This window comes from Momordica charantia, assembly GCF_013281855.1.
Source record: "Momordica charantia cultivar OHB3-1 chromosome 3 unlocalized genomic scaffold, Mcharantia_2.0 BLBB01000003.1, whole genome shotgun sequence".
Lineage (NCBI taxonomy): Eukaryota > Viridiplantae > Streptophyta > Magnoliopsida > Cucurbitales > Cucurbitaceae > Momordica > Momordica charantia.
The window spans coordinates 12,920,830-12,928,142 of record NW_028275161.1 but is presented as its reverse complement, the minus strand read 5'-3'; the positions used below and the strand labels follow the sequence as shown (position 1 = coordinate 12,928,142).

Below are 7,313 nucleotides of genomic sequence, written 5' to 3'. Positions count from 1 at the left end.
ATCCAATAATTAAATTATGAATTCCACTATTCTAATGGAGGGGAGGTGGAAAGGTGTTGGCCCCATTTATTCCAAAATGGCAAATTCCAAATTTCAAAGAGGCCCAATTCCCATTCATAATTTATTTTATTATTTCACTAATGGGTGGCCCGATTATATATATTTATTATTTCTAATTCTTTATCTTGCAACTTGCAAGTTTAGAATTTCTATTATTACCTCATTGGACATTGAATGATTGAATAATGAATTGAATCACAAAATCACTGATGGCATCGACATCAATATCTTCATTCTATTTCGGTATTTCTATCCCTTCCGAATCTTAAGTTAAATAACACAAAATCAAATTCAAATTTCAATCTTTAAAAATTTCTAAATTAAATTAGGAATCTCAATCAAGAATAAGATTGATCGTTAACTGATAGTCTAATTCTAATTTTATCAAGAAATAATTAATTTAAATTATAATTTTGATTATATCTCTTTTTTATTTTCAAAATAAATACTTAAACTTACCTTCCGACTTCCTTCCTTCAACATTGTTGATTTCATTCGTTCGTGATTATGATTTCCAGCAGGCAGCAAGTAAGTTTCTATCTTTATCTTCTAATTTCTACTGAAAAAACTACGTTGATCATTCCCTTTTCTATTTTCTTTTCTTTTCTACTAACATAAACAAACAAAGTTACAAAAAAAAAAAGAAGATAAATTGTGCTGCTGCTATACTTTTCTATTTTTTTCCTTTTATATTCTTTCAATTTCAAGATAAACTGCTTTTTATTTAGCCAATTTTAACCAAGTTTATTTTTTCATGTTTTACCTTTTGTTAAAAATGATCTTTTTCTCCACAGTTCACTTTTTCTTTTTTGGTAACAATTTATTAGTTGAGTTGGCTAAATTTCATATTGTTTTTTTAGGTAATTGTGATATCATGTCAAATTCAGTACAAAATGAAGAAAGTGCACATGATTATGGGGATGAGAACGAGGATATGGATGAAGTTGGTGAGATGTCACTACCACCCCTCAAAAAAGGAGGAAAAGAACAATGGTATGGGATCACTTTACTAGATTGCCTGATTGTACTGAAGATAAACCACGAGCCAAATGTAATTATATGGTACTATATATGCATGTCATACAAAAAGGAATGAGACCGGGACAATGAGATTACATATTGAGAGTTATTGCAAAAAAAACCCTTATGCAAAAACAAAAGACGCATATCAACAAAAATTGTTGTTTAAAAATAATGAGAATGTAGTGGTAAATACGACAAATAACTCTCTCAAATGCGCAGCTTTTAGTGCAGATAATGCTAGAAGACTCCTTGCTGAGATGATCATAATTGATGAATTGTCATTTAGATTTGTGGAGAGTGAAGGTTTTGGGAGATTCGTGGAAGGGAGCATCACTTTATTGGAACCAAAGTTTGTTCTTCCTTCACGGACTACAATTGCTAAAGATATTTTAGCAATATATGCAAGCAAAAAACAAGAGATGAAATAACTTCTAGTGAATCAAGGGTATAAAATTTCACTTACAACTGATACTTGGACATCCTTTTAAAATATAAATTATATGGTCTTGAATGCACATTTTATTGATAGTAATTGGAAGTTGCATAAGAGAATCAACAATTTTTCCCAAATTGATAATCATAAAGGGGAGACCATAGGAAAAGAAGTTGAAAGATGTTTGAAACAATAGGGAATAGAAAAGGTGTTGACGTTGACTGTCGACAATGTTTCATCAAATGATACTGCTATTGTTTATCTAGTTAAGCGTTTCAAACAAGGATTGGTGCTGAATGGTGACTTTTTGCATGTTAGGTGTTGTGCACGTATTCTAAATTTGATTGTGAGTGATGGTCTGAAAGATGTGCATGAGTAAATGACTAAAATTCGAAATGCTGTAAGATTTTTTAGATCTTCTCTTGCTAGATTTGCTAGATTTATAAAGTGTATTGAAGAGGAGAATATATCTAGCAATAGTCTTTTATGTCTTGGTGTTCCAACTAGGTGGAACTCGACATATTTAATGCTTGATGATGCAGAAAAATTTGAGAAGGCTTTTGAACGATTAGAAGACCACGACATAGCTTACTTTAACATGAAAGATGATCAGAATCCAAAAAGTACTGATTAGGAGATTGCTCGTACATTTACTAAATTTTTATCAGTATTTTATGAAGTAACCCTTAGAATTTTTGGTTCTCTTTATAGTACGTCCAATATGGTCTTCCATGAGATTTCTACTATCCAAAATTGTATAAGAAACTATTCTTGTGATAACAGTAATCCCATTCTTGCTAATATAGCAACCAAAATGTAGTTGAAATATGATAAGTACTGGGGGAATAATAAAAGGGCAAATTACTTATTGTATGTTGTATTTGTTCTCGACCCTTGTTATAAGATGAACTTTCTTATATACTGTTTCACTCAGCTATGTGAGGCTAATGTTGCAAAGGAAATGGGAAAGAAAGTGGAAGATATTTTGAGACAGTTATTTACCAATTATAATTTGTCTATGCCTAAGAATGTTACTTTTACTTCAAAGAGTCGAAAGAGTCAATCTATTGCTGCTTCTACTAGTGATAGTGTTGTACATCATTTTCGCTTTCAAGGTACTAATATGGCAAATTATAAAAATGATGTTGATGTGGATTCAGAGGTGGAACATTACTTTTCAAAGCATAATACAGAAGTGATGGGATGAGAATCCTGGAGTGGAAGCGGATCATCGTTCATGATTTTTGAGAAAAAAAATCAAATGTGCAAGAATAAGAAATACAGGGAAAACTTACATTTGAAGAACAGTTCTTCAACGATTTCCCGACGAACACCACCAAACGATGTTTCGTGCTATCCTCTTGGGTCTCGAGAACACGCTTGTGGGAACGTTTGTTTGGAACGAGAGGGCGAATTCAGAGAGATTGAGATGCAGAGAAATGCTTGAGAGTTTTTCCTTGGGCTTCAATGTCCTGTTTTTGCAGAACTATTTTGGAATAAACAAAAACAAAAAACTCTGTGACGTGGGGAGTTACCCCACGTCACTTAACTACTCACTCCCCTGCAATTTTGCAAGAGAGTTTTTTTATTATATATAATATTAATAAAACTAATATTAATAATTAACATATATAATAATTGATATATATATATATATATATATATAAATCAAATAAATAATTAACACTTAGTTATTTATTACAAAAATAGAATCATATTCTATAGCATTTCTCTCGTATAGCCTATAGTTGTAATGTACGTCTTATGCACATTATTTTTAACCTATAGTTTTAATATGAATCATATTCATATGAATCTCATTCAAATAATTTCTCTCATAAGATATAGTTTCAATTAGAATTAACTATATATTATAATTATCACTATACATATAATCTCCTTAACAATTTGAACATTTCAAAATTTTCCAAAAACTTGATCATCGTTTTACCCGTTATGAGCTAGCAAAGGGACCTAATGGACCTACAGATCAAAAGCTCCAACGATACGAGATTAATTGGTCAAATTCATTGACCGATTTAATCAACATTCGTTAACTACAGGTCACTCCACTAAAGACCCGCAGCTGCACTCTTCTCACTGCAGAATGTTTTCGTGTCCACTGATATACGACCATTAATGACAAATCATTCTTTCACGAGTGTTTGTAATCACAGATGGGTCAAATTACTGTTTTACCCCTATGTTACATCTTGCTCCTTAAATACCATTGCTCTTCTAATGAACAACCCGGTTATGGTCCGACCAATAACCGACAGTCTCTCTCGGGCCAATAAGATGGCGGGGCCTCTTGTTCAAGTCCTAGAGTAAGCATTTAAGAGAACACTCATCTACTCCCTAAAGTCGGGGAGGAGTGAATTCCATCTTGTGAAGCTATGTTCCCAGCTCCCCATTCGGTCTCGTCCCCAAAATGATAGGAATATTGAGTCGGTGTTTTGGGCCACTCTTACCCATACAGATCAAAGGACGAGCCCTCATGGGCAGAAGTCCATAACTCACTCAGAATTGAGAATGAGTTGTTTGGTCATCCTAAGAAATAGCAATCTGTTAGTTAACGGTATTACATCTAAAGATTGACTATTTTACGGTCCGATCTTATACAAACTCATTGTATAGGATATCCCCACTCACATGTCTCCACACGAACGATCTGGATCTAGTCGTCTGTAACATTTACAAAGTGGGCCGTATCCATAGTGTTGCCATGATAAGGTACCCAGCCTTATCCATATACTATAGACCCTTTAGGTAATTCATGGGACATTATCCACTTGTATATCAGGGGTATATCAAATATATACCTCGTATATCATGGGTATATCAAATATATATCTAGTATATCAAATATATACCCAGTATATATACTGTCCCGGTTACATGATAATAACCTTGGATGTTTAGTTTATTGGATTTTGGACAATGTAATGCTATGAATTCAACAATAAATTTATTGAATAAAACTTTATTAAATATACATTTGTTTTTACATAAATACAAACTACGAGGTTATGGCAACACACCCAACAAGAAGATGATGAGAATTTTAACATCTTAGACTGGTGGAAAGTAAACTCTTCCAAATATAAGGTTCTTAGCAAGGTTGCATGAGATGTTTTAGCAATTCCAGTGTCTACTGTTACTTATGAGTCTGCATTTAGTACTGGTGGGAGAGTAATTGATCATTTTCGCTCCACAATGGCTCCAGCTATAGTTAAGGCACTTATTTGTGCACAAAATTGGCTACGCTTAAATGCTACTAGTATTAACCTTTGATCACATTTGGAGGAAGTTTCTCGCATTGAAGAAGGTTTGGAACTTCATTAAAGAATTACATATATCATATATGTTTATGTTTTCTAATGTTAATAAGTTAATTATAACTTCCTTTTACTTTTGCAGGTTTCAACAAAATGTACATTAGATGAAGCAACAAATAATAACATGGATAAGATTACATAAGGAAAAGAGAAGGCTTCATGAACTATTGTTGTTTAAATTTTAATGTTTGAGTTTACGTTTACAATTTAATAACTTTTCAGTGTCTTACTGTCTTTTAGATTTTATTGTTTATTTTAAATTTTGGACTTATTGCAATTTGTTTTTCTTAGTGCTACTCGACATTTGTTTACTTTTATTTATGATTTATAATTTCATTAGCAAATACTAAATAGCAATATATTGTTGACTATTAACTCTTCACTTTTCATTATTCAATTGACTGTTGATGTTAATTTAGAATTTTATTATAATAATTATAGTTCTAACTTCTAAGACATCGAAAGTATTATATAATATATTATTAGTAAAATGATAATGAATTTGATTATATCATTATAATTGAAACTTTAACATTAAAATATATCTTAAATTCTTGGAAAGTTTTATGTAATTTCAAAATTATTTATTATTTTTTCTTTTTCTGCATCCGTTAATTTAACGAGTTGTTGCTTCCGTGTAAGAGAGAGAGAAAAAAACAGAAAAAATAAAGGGGCAAGTGCAGCAATGACCAAATTTAATAACTCGTTTTAAAAAATGTTAAACCTATCTGATATGGCAATAATAGCTAAATGATTTTTTTTAAATACTGAAAAAATGTTTAGACAAATATACCCTTGTAACAAGTTAGGTATATATGCATAATTTTAGGGATTTAAGATTTTTACGAATAACAAAAACAACCGACCTTAATATTAGGGAATCAACGGTATCTAATAAAAAATAAATCAAATTAAAATAATTATCTTAATTCTAATTTAAAATTGCTAATAAAGTAAATTAAAAAAAAATGATAAGATTGTGTTGGATAAATCTTGAAATTTACCCATCCTTAATATAAGATTTACAAAATAAGAGAGTAAATATTATTAGGGAGGAATAAGCCTATTTGTTTTAAAAAAATCAAGAGAGTAAATATTATTAAAATTAATAAGATTGAGTTGTGGTAGATTTTGAAATTTACCTATCTTTAATATAAGATTTACAAAATAAGAGAGTAAATATTATTAGGGAGGAATATTTTAATTGTTTTTTTAAAAAATGAGGGTTTTCAAAAAAATCACATGAGAGAACTCAAAAAGAAAAAAAAAAACACCTTATCTAATTGTTTTCACGCCCAGAAGACAGCTACAGCAGCAGAAGACAGCCGCATAACAGTCTTGGCGAAATCCTTAAGCCCACGTCATTGCAGAAGACAGCCGCAGAAGATAGTCACCGACGACACCGAGAATTTCCATCACGTCGTCGCTCTCATACCCCACCCTTTTCATCCCGCCGCCGCTCCCATTCAACCGCAGAAGATAGCAGCCGACGACGCCGAGAATTTCCATCACGCTGCTGCTCCCATCCCCCGTCGTTTCCATCCCGCCGCCGCTCCCATCCAGCGGCCGCTCCCATCACGTCGTCGCCAAGACTGTTCCTCTAGTGTGAGAGGAAGGTAAAATCTTTGTTCTTATTTTGTGTATAAAGCTTACTTTAAAAAGATATATTTTGTCTTCCTAAATTTCAGGTGTATTTTTTAAATATATAAATGTGGGGCCTACACATGAGCGTGTTGTTAATAACCAAAATTGAGGAGTATATGTGTTTAATTCCAACAAACTTTCTATATGGTTAAAGTTAGAGGTGGAATAACTCGACGATCAAGTGAACGATTAAAGGTTGGTGGAATAGCAGGACGTCGAAGAAAAACCTGCACAAAAACCTGTACAATCACCTTAGATAGTGAAGAAAAGGTATAGATATAACAGTTTATATATGAGTTATTTGTTTTTTTTTTTTAAATCTTTCCATAGATGTCTTTATCTTTATATATACAGATTGAATCATCAAGGACTCAAGTAGAGACTCCAATAAATAAGGGAAAGAAAGGTAAAAAATTGAATGAGACCAGCAAAAAGAGAGGTGGAGGAAACTTGGGTAAGAACTCAAAAGATGTTGATGTTGAATAGTAATATTTTAAAATTAGATTCACTAATTTAATTCTAATTTTATGTTTAAGGGAAAAGGAAAAGGTATCAAGATAGTTGAAGGAGAGGAGGTTGGTAATGAGGTAGTTATTGGGATATACATGTACTTACTATAGTTGTACAGAAGTCAATAGATATATTGACGTTTTAATTTGGTTTATGAATTGATATATACATCTATTTACTTTCATATTTTGCTAATTGCTGAATTATTAGTACATACATATATAGATGTTTTAATTTATTGGGATATACATTTACTAGTTTATTTATTTATGATACTTTAGTTGTACAACGGTAAATAGATGTAT

The 7,313-nt window shown here is 31.7% G+C and overlaps 1 long non-coding RNA gene across 1 annotated transcript; it reads left to right on the top strand.

The window, feature by feature from the left end:
* The first annotated feature begins 902 nt into the window (after positions 1-902).
* On the top strand, positions 903-5,211 carry LOC148212411 (uncharacterized). Its single transcript, XR_015789619.1, has 2 exons — positions 903-4,844; positions 4,937-5,211. It is a non-coding gene; the product is annotated as an uncharacterized LOC148212411 (long non-coding RNA).
* The last annotated feature ends 2,102 nt before the right edge of the window (positions 5,212-7,313 follow it).